This window comes from Silene latifolia, unplaced genomic scaffold (genome assembly GCF_048544455.1).
Source record: "Silene latifolia isolate original U9 population unplaced genomic scaffold, ASM4854445v1 scaffold_96, whole genome shotgun sequence".
NCBI lineage: Eukaryota > Viridiplantae > Streptophyta > Magnoliopsida > Caryophyllales > Caryophyllaceae > Silene > Silene latifolia.
Window position 1 is genome coordinate 142,288 of NW_027413827.1, and position 22,303 is coordinate 164,590.

A 22,303-nucleotide genomic window follows, 5' to 3' on the forward strand; every position below is an offset into this window, starting at 1 on the left:
TAATATTATTAAGAGTAGTAGTACTTACATATTACTAGTGTAGTAATGTATGTAATATTAGAGTAAAAACTAGAGAATATTTCTACTTAATATCTAATTAATATTAGTAGAGATTTTGGGTTAGTCTTGGTGCAACTAAGAGGAGGCATTCTACTATGGATGCTTGAAGGTTTTTGGAAAATCATCCTAATATCTTATCTAGCTTAAGATCTAGATTTGGAAGGAGTCCAAATCTAGTGCCCATGAATCCGTCTCCTCAATGTAAGAAAACCGTTTTTTCCTAATCTTGTCAAATTTGTTATGCCTGCACTAGGTCCAAGAGATAAATTAATGAGTAATTTATAAAATCTATTAAATAAGTTTAATAAGGGGTTTATGAAACTTTCAATTGGCATCAAGAGCTTTGGTGTTGCATGCATAATCGGTTTGGTTTTTCCGAGTTAAATGTAACTTAATTAAAACTAAAAATTTGTGATTAATAAGGATAAAGCCACGAAATTTTTTGCATATAATATATTCTGGTCCTAAAATATAGTTAGGTCATTTTGATGATTTATGGATGATTATTGCTTATTTTAATGATTTTTAGTGAAATAATTGCATTTCAATGAATAAAATGGCATTTTTTAACTAAAAATAGTTACATTTCGATTCTGACCATGAAATTTTAGTATTACCTCACATGCATATTTTACTTATTGTATGTAAAATTTCGTATTAATGTGATTAATATTGCATGATTTATGATTTTTATGTGTTAAAAATGCTATAAATGGAGGTTGAATGACTAAAAATAGTTAAACTTCATAACAGGCCACGAAATTTTAATATGTTGTCACATGCATATTTTACAGATTGTATGTAAAATTTGAGATAAATGTGATTTATTATGCATGATTTATAATTTTAATGGTTAAAATGATATAAATAGTGACTATTTTTAGCAAAAATAGCTAAAATGAATTTTATGACATGAAATTTTTCCCTAATGTTGTGTATATTATATGGACATCAGATCTAAAGTTGCATGATTAATTTTGATTGATTTGGTATGTTTATTGATTTTTATATGATAAAATCGATAAAAGGGCAACTTTATTAATCATAAAAATTAATTCGAAATTTTTGGTTGAAATTTTACCATTTCCGGGTTCTGGAAATTTTTCAAGAATGTTCAAAATTTTGATTTTGATTTTTCCATAATTTTTATGTTTAATTTGGAATTAAATGGTAAAAGTTATGATTTATACGATTTATTAATGAAGTGAATTATAAATATTTTGTGGGCAACTTTTAATGAGTTTTTGGAATCTTGGTAATATTCCAGAATTTACAAAATTGTGATTTCGAATTTTTTCAAATTTTTATGATTTATTGGGAATTATTTCATAATTGTTATGTTTAAGAGAAGTTTGATAAGCAATAATACAAAACCAAGTTGAATTATTGTCAAATGTTTAGTGAAGATTAATTTTTGAGTCCTAAGTAGGTTAGGATAATTAACTTGGGCTTAAATTTGATTTAAGTATTGATTTGTGATTTTAATAAGTTATTATCACGCATTTCCATAAAACCGGATTATATAGGATATAAGATGAAAGTAGGGCAATTTGGCACATTAATTTGGCATGTTAGACACATATATTTATGCTGCAATTTTTATTGATGAATATCATATTTTATTTATATAATTTTGAATTATGTAATTTTATCTTAGTATGGCCTTAGTTTAATCGATATTTCCCGTAATGTAAGGGGATATTGATTCGGTTGTATTTTAATGTGATCTCGTATCACTTTTATTTTTGCTAGATTGATTTTTAAAAATGTATAATAGGAATATTTATGTATTTTATTGTATTTGTTATTCCGGAGTTCCTTCAAGATGGTGCCATTCGGAAGGTGTTTCGACAAGACGGAGTTTTCTTGGAAGGCGTGCCATATGAAGATTCTAGGGACCAAAGGAGTTGGTTTCCGAATTTGTAATAGATTATTAGATTTTCTATTTTAGGAAAGGCCATACTAGGAAATTTATTTATTGCTTTGCATTCTTCTTTATATGTTGCATGCATTGCCAAATCGCCATTAATATCACATGCATTTTTATATATATTTATATCGTTTTTTCGACCGTGTCGATTATAATTATCGTTAGTTCACTAATATAGTTCACATAAAAGTGATAGATAATAAATCGACAAGACCTCTTACATATTTAAAATTGAGATTAGCCTTACCAAGTAGTAGGACCCATGAATCCCTTTGACATTTGGGGTAGATTCGGTTTCCCGGGGTACTTTCATTTTTCATTGGGTAAGTAGGGTAATAAAACGTTATTACACGCGAAATTTGGTTGGACTCAACGGGATATAAAGATTAGTCTTATGTTCCGGGGCTAGAGATGGAATTTATGAAATTCATCGACCGAGAGTTCTAAGGTAGAATCAATTAAAGAGTTAATTCACCAAATTTATGCAAGTATGGGATATATCGGTTTCCCGTGCCCATGTTTGTGTAAAGATGGATCTCGGAATCATTTATATAATTGTATGGAGGTCATTTTATAAATGCTAAAACATGCTAAAATGTTTTCATATATTAACGATGAATGTTTCTTTTCCCACTATTTTGTTGTTTTTATGTTGTTCTTTATTATTTCCCGTATTAATATACGATATCAATTCGATTGTAACACGAGTCTCCGCTAAACCACTATTACTAACGACAAATAGAATCTCTTTCTAAATCTTCAAATAAACCGATTAAATAAGGCATGGACTAGTTCCATAGGAATCGTTCTATTCCATAGAACTTCATAGGAATCGTTCTATTCCATAGAACTTCATAGGAATTGTCCTATGTCATATAAGATTAGCATCTTAAATTCCAAACATACCTATGTATGATTTCTTGTGAAGAAATATGACTAGAGGTAATGATTAGTCAAAATATGTTTTGATAATTCTTCTATGCATCCATGGTTCAAAAGTCTTATTGCTCAACCTAAAACACTTGTCATCAAGCACTTAAGTTGTTAAGAACATGACAATGTTAAATTGGTAAATTGATTTGTTGGAAATTTTGATTAACCAAATACCACAATAGAGTTAACCCTTGTGAAGGATTAACTAGGAATTTATATGAAGATAAGTCTTCATCAAGTAGAAATTCTTGAAGTCAGTGGGAGCAATAAGAAGTAAGTACCTATCTTAATCGTTAAGGATAGAACTAGGTAAGAAAGAGAAGGTGTTAGACACTAAAATAGAGACAAACCCCAAATAAGTAAAGATCTAGGAAGTTGGTCGTGTGACTCCAACATATTCCTTCTTGAATATCTATGACATTTACATTGCATTCTTGCCAATTATCACATCATGAGTATTTGATACAAATTTGTGAATCATGTTAGAAATTGCCATATATCATGATTATGAAATATGGCAAAAGGATGTCAAAACCACCTTTCTAAATGGGTATTTAGAGGAGGATGTGTTCATAACACAATCCGAGGGTTTTGTAAATCCTTAGAATCCTATCATTGAATAATCGTATGACGACTAGCAAAAATAAGTTCAGAAATTTGCATGAATGGAACTAGGGTAGTTGTCATTTCATCCATGAACATATGAATGTTGCAGCGTACTCATTTTAGTTTTGTATTTAGAAATGTACCTCAATAATTGTTATGATGTACACCAACTCTAAATAAGAATATAATTCAAGTTTTCGTATAAAACGCAAAGGGTTTCCCAATTATGCAATTAAAACAAGCGTTGTGCCCTAACATACCACGATTAAGTTTATGGTGAGACCATACAAATCAAGGTTATTATATTCAAACTAAAAATAAATGTCATATATATATATATATATATATATATATATATATATATATATATATATATATATATATATTTATATATATATATATATATATATTGTAAGACTCGAGTTGGTGATCCCAAATTATTTCTCATTTGAAAGTCGCATTAAAACTAGTTTTGACTAGTATTCTACACCATTTGATTGTGAATCTCATGAAATGTGCAAATCTTGTACTCAAAGCAAGAAGTTTTCGTGACTTTTCTTGAAAAGTATAGCGAATAGAATAAGTTATTCACCAAATTACACTTCAATGTGTATGGTCGAATATATTTTCAATCTGAGAAGGTCATTATTACTTCTTCTTTTTTACCGACGAACTAGGTAGATACTTGGTATCCACTTAATGAGTTAAGAAGAGAAATTCTTTGAATATGTTCAATGAATGTTTAAAAGGTATCAAAACCTACAGATTATAAAATCAAAGTATTATTACTTTGTTAAAATGGAGAACAATAAAGTGATGACTTTTTATCTGCACAAAAAAGAGTGTGATATGGTATCGCAAGTTCACTCTCATTACAATATGATTGAATCTTTACATTGTAGTTGGAGGTAGTTTCTATAATAAAATTTGTCTGGCATTTAAATTTTCCACTAATATAAATGTGACACCCTCATTTATTGCGGAAAAATAAACACGTAATTCTAGAATAAAACTGCATGGATATGTTTGTAATAGGTTCATTTGGGTAAAAACCTGTAGTTTTTAAAACCTGAACCTGTTATAAAGATATCCAAATTGGAAGGTGTCAAACATACAAGGTCTAACTAGAAGTTTCACAACATAACCATCGCTAAAGTCGCGAATAGCAACTTATACAACCAAATGTAAAGAGGGAGACATATGTCCCTAAAATGTATGTGACATAAAAAGTGTTTAAGGGTCACAATAAAATAAGCCAATCTAGGTCCCAAGGTTACTTTGCTCGCTAGCTCGTCCATGTACCCCATATATGCATCACCTACCTGTCATTCGCATTTTATACAAATACGAAAGCCACAGTCAGTGGGGAGTAACTCTGAGTCCTCCCAGCCACGAAATATCATAATTAATATAACATGTAAACATAAGAATATGAATACGAATCACACAATGCGTTAGCATATAGATGCTAGACAATCGTGCTTATCATGTGAACAACAATATAACCACACAATGTCCTAGCATGTGAATACTAGACCGACTCATACTACACTGTCATGTGAATCACATAACATCCAGGAATCCAAACTCTATCAACCATAGCCGGCTTGCATCTCACCTTCTATGATTCATAGAATCATCAAACAAGAAAGGGCAATATATCAAAGACAGGCATAAGTTCTTAGTCCCGTCAATAGTCACTCTGTAACTCGAGTCTATACCATGAGGTAGGGAAGGTAATCGAACCGGTATCTTGGCTCAGAGGTTCTATCAAAACATGGCCAAGACACAACACAACCCTAGCCTAAAATCTGCGCAGACCTAGACATGCGGATACACACCACCGCACCCAAGACCCACAATTTTTTTAAAACAATGTGAGTACCCTAAGGAGTCCACCAAAGGGTTGGCTAGTACTTAAGTTGACCACTTACTCTCAAAATAAGTAACGAGGTCATGCCCCAACTTGGATATAAACCCACCAAGTCAGGAACACAGAGGCTATTAAGCAGTGAACATACACTCGTCAAAGACTATAATGACCTATCTATGATGAAGGCCGAAATACTCACCTAGGACCTAGTCCCAGCTAGTCCCAGCTTGAATACTTTAGCCCACACCACACAAGACAAGTAGGATACCCAATTAACCATAAGAGGGGCAAAGAGTCCAACTTACCAACATAAATGCTAACATTCTATCATGTGAAAGGCTATATAAATGTCTATTCAGCAGACAATCCAACCATATCCTCAATGTCATCAATAACCAAATTATAGCTAACCATCAATATCATAGTCCATGAGAATAAACTACAATGGCTAAAGGCAAACAAGACTCAAGCATAAGGCATCCAAAGCATCCAACAACCAACATGTGAAATGATAATTACAAATATCAAGGCATAACATAAAACCTCCAATAACAACCAATCTTACCTCAAAGACAAACCCTCGACCCGAGTCCCGCGACGGGTCATCGGTCAAATCGAGGCTGACCGGTTTAAACCTAGTTTGACCAAACTCGTTCGGTCAATCTGCCCACTTTCGAGTCTTTGCCTACTTTGGCCCAAATCATAAAATTTATCACAATATAATTCTCATGCTATTTCTAATTTCTATCATGTGAAAAACGAAAGTAACACATTATCAATCACCTAAACACTTAACAAACAACCAGCACAACATTAACTACTAATGTGACATTAATTCGTCGAGTAACTCGGAATAGTTACCTTAAGCTAGCAAAGAGACAAGCAATAAACTTGAGAAAGCTTCTAAAACCCAAAATTACTCTTCATCTTCAACCACATATGAGTCACCTAAAATAATTATGTGAAGGGACGATATTAACGAATTATCGTTATATAAAATATGAGACGGAAATTAATTCAAATCAAAACATGTAAACATATTCATTAGCTACTGTCTTATGTTCATAAACCATTATGACCCTCCCTTTTGACAGGCATACCAAGAAAATTGTCACAACTTTTACGCCCTAGAAACAGTCCCATAAAGCACCATTTTATCCGTCCCAAAATCGAGCCCAAAACAGCCTGTCACGGCTCCCAAAACCGAGGCCAAAACAGCCCACACGGCCTCCATTTCGATCGTCCCAAAACAAATCAAGGCTGCACAAAACTGGTACCAAAATAGAGTTCAATCAATCCTAAACCAGTCCTAAACCGAGTCAAAACAATCCCAAAAATGTCCCAAAGTACTGCAAAGCGGACTCAAAAATGTAAATTCTAATTTCTTCGCACAATACCACAACTAAACAAGATCCCAAATAGCATCCCAAAACGATCCCTACATGTCAAGATACACCGTCTTAAATATACCACTTAAGGCTAGCATCCCAAATGATCCTTAGAGGTCGGATACACCGTCTCAATCATCTCCACATATCAGGATACACCGTCTCAACTATACAACTGACTAATTAACATCCATAAGGATCCCTATATATAATTATACACCGTCTCAACTATAAAACAGACTAACAAATCTTCTACCGCACTCGTCTATTTTAGTACATACAACCGTCTTATAATAAATAAAGCTGAAAATATAAATGGGTTTGTAAAAATACATGACGAAAATGAATTTTACTTACAACGGATTGACAGGAACGATGAAAGCAGCACTATGGAACGAAAATCATTGATAACGGATGACAAACGGAGTGGCAGAATCAATTTAAAATTTAAAAAAAATGAAAAGGACGAAAAAGAAGAAAAAGGAAGGGAGAAGAAGAAATGTTGCGTGAGAAATGAGGGAGCAGCCTGCCTGCCTGCTATTTATTATACGTACGTTTCTTCGTCGTTAAGAAACTTCGATAGTTATTAAAACCGTTTCGAGTTAAATTAAACCGGTTTTGATTCGTTTTGACGGAAAATCAAATTATTCGTCAAACGCGATTTTCGAAAACGCTAAAGTTTTTAAACACGAGTTTACTAGAAAATTAAGTACCCATATGCCCTATATCCTAACTCATTTACCCAACGACCGTAAGAAATAGAAAATTCCATGTTTACGACTTTTCATCGAAATAACCTTTTATTAAAGAAAAGGTTCAAATATAGTTTAAATTACTTTTAAACATTTCCAAACTATCAAAAATAATTATATTACTTCAAAATAAAATAAAATTATATTTTATCGAATTATTATTATTTCAAATAAATTAATATTAAATTAAAGTTGATTTAAAATATTACTTTTAAATTATAATAACGGTCCAAATTTACGGGGTGTTACAATCACCTCATCTTTTAAAAAGTTTCGTCCTCGAAACTTGAAAGTATAAATGAAAGGTTATAAAAATAAAACTGGAATTGGAATCGGTAACCAAAACATTTTAAAGGTTATTTATCGTAAGAATCAAAATTCTTTCAAAAGTTTCAAATAAAATTTTCCGATGAACTGATTCTCATCAAAGGAACGGAAGTGCTCTCGTTGCGCATTCAAGAACATCACATTCCAAATCCAAGATAAGGTCAAAGGCAAATCATTTGTATAAATCAAAAATCAAAATACTTTCGAAAACATTAATGAAGAGTTTTCAAAAGTATAAGTCTCATTCATGGAACGAAATTGCTCTTGTTGTGCACACAAGAACGCTAACCTTCCAAGTCAAAGACAAATTTAAAACCGAAAATCACTCGTCGACAAGAGTAGAACAAGTTATTAAACGTTTCTAATAACGAGTTCTAACATCCGATCAACGTTAAAATCAAAAGAAAAGGTAATCTTCTCAAATTTTCTTTTGCAAAAAGCCAAAATAGAAATAAAGGTTTCACCTTTAAACTAAAAGGGAGTTAAATTCCGGAAATATAATATTAAACTTTGACAAAGAAGTCATAAATAGATCAAGGTTAATAGAAATTGGATAAAATTTAAAGAAATTTCGGGTCTAATAATTAAAATTACGATAAATGAGTTTATATTCAAGGAAGGAATAGGGAACTAAATCAAATTTTCATTTTCAAGTCTTCAAAAATAGGTTAGGTTTGCAGAAGTGACATAAACTTTTAAGAATGAATCGAAACTGGTAGCTTGAAAGTTTAGAAGTTGTACAAAAAGGAAAGTAACTTAGATAGCATAGAAACAAAGTATGTTAAGAGAGCTCAGACTTAAGCAACAAGAGAGCTATAATGAATTTCATAGGGTAGAAATTGAAGTCAAAATTACAAGGATGTCAAAGATAGAGTTTCACAAGATACAAGCGTCAAACTTAAAGGAGGAGAAAGATGAAGCGAGGAAATGAGGTATGAACGGTAACGCTTATGATCAAGGAGAAAGGGAAATTAGCCAACAAGGGAACGCCATACACTCTTATCTCAAACAACAACATCACTCAAAACGGTTCCGAAAACTTCCTAACAACAAAACTCATAACCACATCACTCCCAAGGGTTTCCTCAATCGCTTATGTTACCTCATCCTAATCTATTCCCTAAAACAAGGTACTCCACTATAAGTGTGATCTCATCGCTCCAAATCCTCAAACATCCAGAAACAACTTTCACAAGCCTAAGGTCAAGGCTTCCGACAAAGTTATATTCGTATCCAACTAGTGTCAACTATGGGTTCCTTAAAAAAAAAATAAACCTTCAATCAAGAATCCCAATACCAAGCTCTAAACTCCAAGAGAAAGTTCCTCAAATATTCCACAAGGTTCTCATTTCAAAACAAGGTAGTAACATACCAACCCCAAAATCTGAAAAATCAATAGGATCTCAAGTTTCTCTATCCTTTTACTTATCAAGGATTCCCAAAAGCGGAACTACACTCAGCTACGACATCATCCCATCATCTCAAGTACTCAATGCGACCTCAAGGTCTATAAAACTATAGGGTTAACAAATTCTTCTCAATACTAAGACTCTCACAACTCAAGAACTCTCAAGAGCCAACTAATACCAAATCACATCACCAATCCATTATGGTCATCAACATCCCAAGGAGTATTCTTTCAAATTTGACATCCTAAAACTTACTTACCATCAAATTCCCAAGAAACAAGGTCTTAATTGTAACAACACTTCATCACCTCAAAGTTCATAAAACCATAAATTGAGACTATGTTCTTTAACCCAACAATTGGTGTCAACCATATCGTTACCCTTTCTAGTTATTAAAACAAGTGCTAAAACTTCCCAATAATGTAGCTTACTCTCACTCTCATACCATACCTCAAGTAGTAATCAATATCACTCACTAAAACCAACTAATAATCCCACCATTAGCTTTTCTCATATGGTTATACACATTATCAAACTCTCATGTCCAAAGTGATTATGGAAGCCAATCACAACTCGACTTACCTAGTCAATCCTATATCCTCAAACCCACCATTCAGTTTCATCCATTTTAAGTCAAGTACTAAGCACTAGTATCCCAAACATAAACAACAATGCCATGTTCCATAACCTTAGTAACCAATGCAACTCACACTTGACACACCAAATCCACCAATCCAACGTACTCACTTTATCAAGGATCTATAGGTATAAGAATCATCAAGTATGTCTCATCACACTACCTAAGTCTTTCCAACATCAAATCCTCTCAAAACCAGGAAAGGTTCAAGCACAAACAATCCCTTCAAAGGTCATAATTTCCAACCAAGGTCAACATTTCTCGAAAGAAATAGTATTATCAAAAGACGTTAAGGAAAGATAAGCAAGGAACAAATGACAAGTTAGGAAATACAAGAGTGACTTTTAAAGTAAAACAGAAGGGAGTTTAGAAGGAGGATAAGCACCAAGAGATTAAGAATAAGGCAAGGTACATAAAGAATGAGAAACATCTTCAAGAAAGTAGAAGCATTCTTCAAAGGTTGAACAAATCTTCAATCCTCGGAATAGACACTAAATCTTGATCTTCGTAAAATATAAGTGTCCTTTCAATGGAACAGAGATACTCTTGGCGATCACTCAAGAACATCAATATTCCAATTCAAAGACATAAAAATACATTTTTACACCAACAAATGATAAAACTAATTATCAGAGGTCTCCAATAACAAGCTTTAACACTAATTGACGTTAAAACCAGTGAAAAACATTAAAATATTTTCAAAACCTTTAGTTCAAATTTTTTTTTATAATAAGGGTAATAACTCCATTAGCTATAGATAAGCTCACGGTCATTGATCCAAGAACGCAACAATTATTAAATGACAATCAACAAACAGGTTAGTACCTAACAAAGAGCAAACACAAAGAGACTACAACATAAGGTCCTAAGTCTACCCATCTTACCCATCTCTCAAGTTTATTATTTCAAGGTCAAGTTATTTATATTGGGGGTGCACAAACGTGCGTCGGGAGCAAATATGCTCTGATACCAACTGTGACACCCTCATTTATTGCGGAAAAATAAACACGTAATTCTAGAATAAAACTGCATGGATATGTTTGTAATAGGTTCATTTGGGTAAAAACCTGTAATTTTTAAAACCTGAACCTGTTATAAAGATATCCAAATTGGAAGGTGTCAAACATACAAAGTCTAACTAGAAGTTTCACAACATAACCATCGCTAAAGTCGCGAATAGCAAATTATACAACCAAATGTAAAGAGGGAGACATATGTCCCTAAAATGTATGTGACATAAAAAGTGTTTAAGGGTCACAATAAAATAAGCCAATCTAGGTCCCAAGGTTACTTTGCTCGCTAGCTCGTCCATGTACCCCATATATGCATCACCTACCTGTCATTCGCATTTTATACAAATACGAAAGCCACAGTCAGTGGGGAGTAACATTGAGTCCTCCCAGCCACGAAATGTCATAATTAATATAACATGTAAACATAAGAATATGAATACGAATCACACAATGCCTTAGCATATAGATGCTAGACAATCGTGCTTATCATGTGAACAACAATATAACCACACATAGTCCTAGCATGTGAATACTAGACCGACTCATACTACACTATCATGTGAATCACATAACATCCAGGAATCCAAACTCTATCAACCATAGCCGGCTTGCATCTCACCTTCTATGATTCATAGAATCATCAAACAAGAAAGGGCAATATATCAAAGACAGCATAAGTTCTTAGTCCCGTCAATAGTCACTCAGAATCTCGAGTCTATACCACGAGGTAGGGAAGGTAATCGAACCGGTATCTTGGCTCGGAGGTTCTATCAAAACATGGCCAAGACACAACACAACCCTAGCCTAAAATCTGCGCAGACCTAGACATGCGGATACACACCACCGCACCCAAGACCCACAATTTTTTTAAAACAATGTGAGTACCCTAAGGAGTCCACTAAAGGGTTGGCTAGTACTTAAGCTGACCACTTACTCTCAAAATAAGTAACGAGGTCATGCCCCAACTTGGATATAAACCCACCAAGTCGGAACACAGAGGCTATTAAGCGGTGAACATACACTCGTCAAAGACTATAATGACCTATCTATGATGAAGGCCGAAATACTCACCTAGGACCTAGTCCCACTAGTCCCACTTGAATACTTTAGCCCACACCACACAAGACAAGTAGGATACCCAATTAACCATAAGAGGGGCAAAGAGTCCAACTTACCAACATAAATGCTAACATTCTATCATGTGAAAGGCTATATAAATGTCTATTCAAATAGACAATCCAACCATATCCTCAATGTCATCAATAACCAAATTATAGCTAACCATCAATATCATAGTCCATGAGAATAAACTACAATGGCTAAAGGCAAACAAGACTCAAGCATAAGGCATCCAAAGCATCCAACAACCAACATGTGAAATGATAATTACAAATATCAAGACATAACATAAAACCTCCAATAACAACTAATCTTACCTCAAAGACAAACCCTCGACCCGAGTCCCGCGACGGGTCATCGGTCAAATCGAGGCTGACCGGTTTAAACCTAGTTTGACCAAACTCGTTCGGTCAATCTGCCCACTTCGAGTCTTTGCCTACTTTGGCCCAAATCATAAAATTTATCACAATATAATTCTCATGCTATTTCTAATTTCTATCATGTGAAAAACGAAAGTAACACATTATCAATCACCTAAACACTTAACAAACAACAGGCACAACATTAACTACTAATGTGACATTAATTCGTCGAGTAACTCGGAATAGTTACCTTAAGCTAGCAAAGAGACAAGCAATAAACTTGAGAAAGCTTCTAAAACCCAAAATTACTCTTCATCTTCAACCACATATGAGTCACCTAAAATAATTATGTGAAGGGACGATATTAACGAATTATCGTTATATAAAATATGAGACGGAAATTAATTAAAATCAAAACATGTAAACATATTCATTAGCTACTGTCTTATGTTCATAAACCATTATGACCCTCCCTTTTGACAGGCATACCAAGAAAATTGTCACAACTTTTACGCCCTAGAAACAGTCCCATAAAGCACCATTTTATCCGTCCCAAAATCGAGCCCAAACCAAACTGTCACGGCTCCCAAAACCGAGGCCAAAACAGCCCACACGGCCTCCATTTCGATCGTCCCAAAACAATCAAGGCTGCACAAAATCGGTACCAAAACAGAGTTCAATCAATCCTAAACCAAATCCTAAACCGAGTCAAAACAAATCCCAAAATGTCCCAAAGTACTGCAAAGCGGACTCAAAAACAATCTAATTTATCGCACAATACCACAACTAAACAAGATCCCAAATAGCATCCCAAAATGATCCCTACATGTCAAGATACACCATCTTAAATATACCACTTACTCGGCTAGCATCCCAAATGATCCTTAGAGGTCGATACACCGTCTCAATCATCTCCACATATCGGTATACACCGTCTCAACTATACAACTGACTAATTAACATCCATAAGGATCCCTATATATAATTATACACCGTCTCAACTATAAAACAGACTAACAAATCTTCTACCGGCACTGCCTCTATTTTAGTACATACAACCGTCTTATAATAAATAAAGTTGAAAATATAAATGGGTTTGTAAAAATACATGACGAAAATGAATTTTACTTACAACAGATTGACAGAACGATGAAAGCGAAGACTATGGAACGAAAATCATTGATAACGGATGACAAACGGAGTGGCAGAATCAATTTAAAATTAAAAAAAAATGAAAAGGACGAAAAAGAAGAAAAAGGAAGGGAGAAGAAGAAATGTTGCGTGAGAAATGAGGGAGCAGCCTGCCTGCCTGCTATTTATTATACGTACGTTTCTTCGTCGTTATGAAACTTCGATAGTTATTAAAACCGTTTCGAGTTAAATTAAACCGGTTTTGATTCGTTTTGACGGAAAATCAAATTATTCGTCAAACGCGATTTTCGAAAACGCTAAAGGTTTTAAACACGAGTTTACTAGAAAATTAAGTACCCATATGCCCTATATCCTAACTCATTTACCCAACGACCGTAAGAAATAGAAAATTCCATGTTTACGACTTTTCATCGAAATAACCTTTTATTAAAGAAAAGGTTCAAATATAGTTTAAATTACTTTTAAACATTTCCAAAATATCAAAAATAATTATATTACTTCAAAATAAAATAAAATTATATTTTATCGAATTATTATTATTTCAAATAAATTAATATTAAATTAAAGTTGATTTAAAATATTACTTTTAAAATATAATAACGGTCCAAATTTACGGGGTGTTACAATCACCCCATCTTTTAAAAAGTTTCGTCCTCGAAACTTGAAAGTATAAATGAAAGGTTATAAAAATAAAACTGGAATTGGAATCGGTAACCAAAACATTTTAAAGGTTATTTATCGTAAGAATCAAAATACTTTCAAAAGTTTCAAATAAAATTTTCCGACAGAACCGATTCTCATCAAAGGAACGGAAGTGCTCTCGTTGCGCATTCAAGAACATCACATTCCAAATCCAAGATAAGGTCAAAGGCAAATCATTTGTATAAATCAAAAATCAAAATACTTTCGAAAACATTAATGAAGAGTTTTCAAAAGTATAAGTCTCATTCATGGAACGAAATTGCTCTTGTTGTGCACACAAGAACGCTAACCTTCCAAGTCAAAGACAAATTTAAAACCGAAAATCACTCGTCGACAAGAGTAGAACAAGTTATTAAACGTTTCTAATAACGAGTTCTAACATCCGATCAACGTTAAAATCAAAAGAAAAGGTAATCTTCTCAAATTTTCTTTTGCAAAAAGCCAAAATAGAAATAAAGGTTTCACCTTTAAACTAAAAGGGGAGTTAAATTCCGGAAATATAATATTAAACTTTGACAAAGAAGTCATAAATAGATCAAGGTTAATAGAAATTGGATAAAATTTAAAGAAATTTCGGGTCTAATAATTAAAATTATGATAAATGAGTTTATATTCAAGGAAGGAATAGGGAACTAAATCAAATTTTCATTTTCAAGTCTTCAAAAATAGGTTAGGTTTGCAGAAGTGACATAAACTTTTAAGAATGAATCGAAACTGGTAGCTTGAAAGTATAGAAGTTGTACAAAAAGGAAAGTAACTTAGATAGCATAGAAACAAAGTATGTTAAGAGAGCTCAGACTTAAGCAACAAGAGAGCTATAATGAATTTCATAGGGTAGAAATTGAAGTCAAAATTACAAGGATGTCAAAGATAGAGTTTCACAAGATACAAGCGTCAAACTTAAAGGAGGAGAAAGATAAAGCGAGGAAATGAGGTATGAACGGTAACGCTTATGATCAAGGAGAAAGGGAAATTAGCCAACAAGGGAACGCCATACACTCTTATCTCAAACAACAACATCACTCAAAACGGTTCCGAAAACTTCCTAACAACAAAACTCATAACCACATCACTCCCAAGGGTTTCCTCAATCGCTTATGTTACCTCATCCTAATCTATTCCCTAAAACAAGGTACTCCACTATAAGTGTGATCTCATCGCTCCAAATCCTCAAACATCCAGAAACAACTTTCACAAGCCTAAGGTCAAGGCTTCCGACAAAGTTATATTCGTATCCAACTAGTGTCAACTATGGGTTCCTTAAAAAAAAAATAAACCTTCAATCAAGAATCCCAATACCAAGCTCTAAACTCCAAGAGAAAGTTCCTCAAATATTCCACAAGGTTCTCATTTCAAAACAAGGTAGTAACATACCAACCCCAAAATCTGAAAAATCAATAGGATCTCAAGTTTCTCTATCCTTTTACTTATCAAGGATTCCCAAAAGCGGAACTACACTCAGCTACGACATCATCCCATCATCTCAAGTACTCAATGCGACCTCAAGGTCTATAAAACTATAGGGTTAACAAATTCTTCTCAATACTAAGACTCTCACAACTCAAGAACTCTCAAGAGCCAACTAATACCAAATCACATCACCAATCCATTATGGTCATCAACATCCCAAGGAGTATTCTTTCAAATTTGACATCCTAAAACTTACTTACCATCAAATTCCCAAGAAACAAGGTCTTAATTGTAACAACACTTCATCACCTCAAAGTTCATAAAACCATAAATTGAGACTATGTTCTTTAACCCAACAATTGGTGTCAACCATATCGTTACCCTTTCTAGTTATTAAAACAAGTGCTAAAACTTCCCAATAATGTAGCTTACTCTCACTCTCATACCATACCTCAAGTAGTAATCAATATCACTCACTAAAACCAACTAATAATCCCACCATTAGCTTTTCTCATATGGTTATACACATTATCAAACTCTCATGTCCAAAGTGATTATGGAAGCCAATCACAACTCGACTTACCTAGTCAATCCTATATCCTCAAACCCACCATTCAGTTTCATCCATTTTAAGTCAAGTACTAAGCACTAGTATCCCAAACATAAACAACAATGCCATGTTCCATAACCTTAGTAACCAATGCAACTCACACTTGACACACCAAATCCACCAATCCAACGTACTCACTTTATCAAGGATCTATAGGTATAAGAATCATCAAGTATGTCTCATCACACTACCTAAGTCTTTCCAACATCAAATCCTCTCAAAACCAGGAAAGGTTCAAGCACAAACAATCCCTTCAAAGGTCATAATTTCCAACCAAGGTCAACATTTCTCGAAAGAAATAATATTATCAAAAGACGTTAAGGAAAGATAAGCAAGGAACAAATGACAAGTTAGGAAATACAAGAGTGACTTTTAAAGTAAAACAGAAGGGAGTTTAGAAGGAGGATAAGCACCAAGAGATTAAGAATAAGGCAAGGTACATAAAGAATGAGAAACATCTTCAAGAAAGTAGAAGCATTCTTCAAAGGTTGAACAAATCTTCAATCCTCAGCAATAGACACTAAATCTTGATCTTCGTAAAATATAAGTGTCCTTTCAATGGAACAGAGATACTCTTGGCGATCACTCAAGAACATCAATATTCCAATTCAAAGACATAAAAATACATTTTTACACCAACAAATGATAAAACTAATTATCAGACGTCTCCAATAACAAGCTTTAACACTAATTGACGTTAAAACCAGTGAAAAACATTAAAATATTTTCAAAACCTTTAGTTCAAATTTTTTTTTATAATAAGGGTTATAACTCCATTAGCTATAGATAAGCTCACGGTCATTGATCCAAGAACGCAACAATTATTAAATGACAATCAACAAACAGGTTAGTACCTAACAAAGAGCAAACACAAAGAGACTACAACATAAGGTCCTAAGTCTACCCATCTTACCCATCTCTCAAGTTTATTATTTCAAGGTCAAGTTATTTATATTGGGGGTGCACAAACGTGCGTCGGGAGCAAATATGCTCTGATACCAACTGTGACACCCTCATTTATTGCGGAAAAATAAACACGTAATTCTAGAATAAAACTGCATGGATATGTTTGTAATAGGTTCATTTGGGTAAAAACCTGTAATTTTTAAAACCTGAACCTGTTATAAAGATATCCAAATTGGAAGGTGTCAAACATACAAGGTCTAACTAGAAGTTTCACAACATAACCATCGCTAAAGTCGCGAATAGCAAATTATACAACCAAATGTAAAGAGGGAGACATATGTCCCTAAAATGTATGTGACATAAAAAGTGTTTTAAGGGTCACAATAAAATAAGCCAATCTAGGTCCCAAGGTTACTTTGCTCGCTAGCTCGTCCATGTACCCCATATATGCATCACCTACCTGTCATTCGCATTTTATACAAATACGAAAGCCACGGTCGGTGGGAGTAACTCGAGTCCTCCCGACCACGAAATGTCATAATTAATATAACATGTAAACATAAGAATATGAATATGAATCACACAATGCCTTAGCATATAGATGCTAGACAATCGTGCTTATCATGTGAACAACAATATAACCACACATAGTCCTAGCATGTGAATACTAGACCGACTTATACTACACTATCATGTGAATCACATAACATCCAGGAATCCAAACTCTATCAACCATAGCCGGCTTGCATCTCACCTTCTATGATTCATAGAATCATCAAACAAGAAAGGGCAATATATCAAAGACAGGCATAAGTTCTTAGTCCCGTCAATAGTCACTCTGTAACTCGAGTCTATACCACGAGGTAGGGAAGGTAATCGAACCGGTATCTTGGCTCAGAGGTTCTATCAAAACATGGCCAAGACACAACACAACCCTAGCCTAAAATCTGCGCAGACCTAGACATGCAGATACACACCACCGCACCCAAGACCCACAATTTTTTTAAAACAATGTGAGTACCCTAAGGAGTCCACTAAAGGGTTGGCTAGTACTTAAGCTGACCACTTACTCTCGAAATAAGTAACGAGGTCATGCCCCAACTTGGATATAAACCCACCAAGTCAGGAACACAGAGGCTATTAAGCAGTGAACATACACTCGTCAAAGACTATAATGACCTATCTATGATGAAGGCCGAAATACTCACCTAGGACCTAGTCCCAGCTAGTCCCAGCTTGAATACTTTAGCCCACACCACACAAGACAAGTAGGATACCCAATTAACCATAAGAGGGGCAAAGAGTCCAACTTACCAACATAAATGCTAACATTCTATCATGTGAAAGGCTATATAAATGTCTATTCAAATGAGACAATCCAACCATATCCTCAATGTCATCAATAACCAAATTATAGCTAACCATCAATATCATAGTCCATGAGAATAAACTACAATGGCTAAAGGCAAACAAGACTCAAGCATAAGGCATCCAAAGCATCCAACAACCAACATGTGAAATGATAATTACAAATATCAAGGCATAACATAAAACCTCCAATAACAACCAATCTTACCTCAAAGACAAACCCTCGACCCGAGTCCCGCGACGGTCATCGGTCAAATCGAGGCGACCGGTTTAAACCTAGTTTGACCAAACTCGTTCGGTCAATCTGCCCAAATTTCGAGTCTTTGCCTACTTTGGCCCAAATCATAAAATTTATCACAATATAATTCTCATGCTATTTCTAATTTCTATCATGTGAAAAACGAAAGTAACACATTATCAATCACCTAAACACTTAACAAACAACAGGCACAACATTAACTACTAATGTGACATTAATTCGTCGAGTAACTCGAAATAGTTACCTTAAGCTAGCAAAGAGACAAGCAATGAACTTGAGAAAGCTTCTAAAACCCAAAATTACTCTTCATCTTCAACCACATATGAGTCACCTAAAATAATTATGTGAAGGGACGATATTAACGAATTATCGTTATATAAAATATGAGACGGAAATTAATTCAATTCAAAACATGTAAACATATTCATTAGCTACTGTCTTATGTTCATAAACCATTATGACCCTCCCTTTTGACAGGCATACCAAGAAAATTGTCACAACTTTTACGCCCTAGAAACAGTCCCATAAAGCACCATTTTATCCGTCCCAAAACTGAGCCCAAACCAGCCTGTCACGGCTCCCAAAACCGAGGCCAAAACAGCCCACACGGCCTCCATTTCGATCGTCCCAAAACAAAAGGGCTCGCACAAAACGGTACCAAAACAGTTCAATCAATCCTAAACCAGTCCTAAACCGAGTCAAAACAGTCCCAAAAATGTCCCAAAGTACTGCAAAGCGGACTCAAAAACAAATTCCTAATTTCTCGCACAATACCACAACTAAACAAGATCCCAAATAGCATCCCAAAACGATCCCTACATGTCGATACACCGTCTTAAATATACCACTTACTGGCTAGCATCCCAAATGATCCTTAGAGGTCAGTATACACCGTCTCAATCATCTCCACATATCAGTATACACCGTCTCAACTATACAACTGACTAATTAACATCCATAAGGATCCCTATATATAATTATACATCGTCTCAACTATAAAACAGACTAACAAATCTTCTACCAGACCGTCTATTTTAGTACATACAACCGTCTTATAATAAATAAAGCTGAAAATATAAATGGGTTTGTAAAAATACATGACGAAAATGAATTTTACTTACAACGGATTGACAGGAACGATGAAAGCAGCACTATGGAACGAAAATCATTGATAACGGATGACAAACGGAGTGGCAAAATCAATTTAAAATTAAAAAAAAATGAAAAGGACGAAAAAGAAGAAAAAGGAACGGAGAAGAAGAAATGTTGCGTGAGAAATGAGGGAGCAGCCTGCCTGCCTGCTATTTATTATACGTACTTTTCTTCGTCGTTAAGAAACTTCGATAGTTATTAAAACCGTTTCGAGTTAAATTAAACCGGTTTTGATTCGTTTTGACGGAAAATCAAATTATTCGTCAAACGCGATTTTCGAAAACGCTAAAGTTTTTAAACACGAGTTTACTAGAAAATTAAGTACCCATATGTCCTATATCCTAAATCATTTACCCAACGACCGTAAGAAATAGAAAATCCCATGTTTACGACTTTTCATCGAAATAACCTTTTATTAAAGAAAAGGTTCAAATATAGTTTAAATTACTTTTAAACATTTCCAAACTATCAAAAATAATTATATTACTTCAAAATAAAATAAAATTATATTTTATCGAATTATTATTATTTCAAATAAATTAATATTAAATTAAAGTTGATTTAAAATATTACTTTTAAAATATAATAACGGTCCAAATTTACGGGGTGTTACAATAAAACATGGTTAAAGAGCATCATCTACTTTTCATATGAGATATGGTTAGGCATGGTACCTAAATTGTAGCTTGTTTCGATAGTAAATATGTGCTCTTTCTTCCTACATGATCACGAGAACAAAGGGTTTGTGGCTTGTGATGCTGTCTATTAAAGAAAAGAGGACTATTTCTTAAAGACAGAGTGGGAGAAAATGTTCAAAGAGCCACAAACTGAGAATAAGACGTAGGAAGATGTTTCTTCTTGGTCAAAATCAGTAAATATTCCGTTCTTCGAAATCTAAGTGGACAGGAGTCATGTTATTTTTGAAACTAACAAAGCTGTAACTTATTAAGATGCTTGATCTAGTTTCAACTCCGCAAAAGTCCGAACTGAACATAAACATTAAGATGATTCCATAACTTGGTTGATTGGTGGTAAGAGGTTTACACCAATTGCAACGCTTCATTAAATTCGGATTTACCAATATTATTTGATTGTTGGATTTTAAAATCATTTTGCACGAGTTTTGTAAATCGCAACTATCCTAAGGTAGGATACGAACTTAAGAAGAAATCTTAAGCAGAAGTCAAGGAGTTGAATGGTATGTTTCAGTCATGTTATAAACCTTTCTCGATTTGTCGAGTAGTTATGTTTATACATGAAGTTTAGTGGGAGTAAGGTGGTGTTAATAGTCTTATATGTAAACGACATATTGATCATTGTGAATGATGATATAATTAGGAGAAGAATAATACATCTCTAAGATATCCAGTTTGGTGGATATTAGCATAAAGTTAATATTCTTATGTTAATGAGAATCTTGAAAAGTTCAAAGGTGTTGAACATGTAGAAATTGAATCCACATGCGTCCGCGGCGAGATTAATTCATTACGCTAAGATGTATTACCATTCTTAAACCTCGTATACTTGGAGTATGACGAGATGTTACAAATCGAATCCTTGAGAGAAGTCTCTATATAGCCACATAGTTCATTAGTTAGTACTCAGGAAGTACTAAAGATATGAAGCTAAGCATTTAGAAATGAGATGGATTTATGTGCAAGGAGTTACACAAAAAAACATATTCTAAACTCATAAGGATGGTTAGAGAACCATCTTGGCTATATTATTTAAGGAGGATATCTGCTAGAAACGTCCTAGGCAGTTGAACAATAAGATATACACAACGAAAATTGAGTACACTTGCAATAATGAGATATGCAAGAAGGAAGGGATGATATTAGGATTCGGTTTTGTGAATTGGAGGAACTATGGTAGTTCGTTCCAATAACCGAAGGTCCTATCCCATTCAATGTGAGGACAATGGGAGCTATTCTAAGGCAAGAGAGCCTATGTCTAGATTGCATCTAGACACATACTCAAAATTTTTATAATAAAGATTATACGTAACAAAGGGAAAAAGTATATAGTAAAGTTAGTTAAGTGCAAAGTGTTGCTGAGACTTACTAACCAAAGCCTTATCAAGGGCTTAACATGACAAGTCATGTCATTTCAATTCAGTTGAAATTTACAACCATATACAAAATTAAAAATGGATTATAGATTATGTATTAATTTATATTGTATCAATTTTACATATGTGATAATACATTCGTCGTTAGAGTTTAATTACAAACTTTTTTATTACTTTGTTATATCCAAATAGGTTGTTAAGATAATATTGAACCCTATTAAAGCGAACTGGATTAACATAGTATTGGCCCCTAGTTGCTTGTAT

At 33.9% G+C, this 22,303-nt stretch overlaps 2 long non-coding RNA genes across 2 annotated transcripts; both read right to left on the reverse strand.

Annotated features, from left to right (window-relative positions):
• Nucleotides 1-4,712: 4,712 nt before the first annotated feature.
• On the reverse strand, nt 4,713-6,353 carry LOC141640676 (uncharacterized). Its single transcript, XR_012543113.1, has 2 exons — nt 6,264-6,353; nt 4,713-4,851 (listed from the first exon to the last, which is right to left on the reverse strand). It is a non-coding gene; the product is annotated as an uncharacterized LOC141640676 (long non-coding RNA).
• Nucleotides 6,354-11,050: 4,697 nt separating this feature from the next.
• LOC141640673 (uncharacterized) lies at nt 11,051-12,749 on the reverse strand. The gene is made up of 2 exons (XR_012543111.1): nt 12,660-12,749; nt 11,051-11,251 (listed from the first exon to the last, which is right to left on the reverse strand). It is a non-coding gene; the product is annotated as an uncharacterized LOC141640673 (long non-coding RNA).
• Between the last annotated feature and the right edge of the window lie 9,554 nt (nt 12,750-22,303).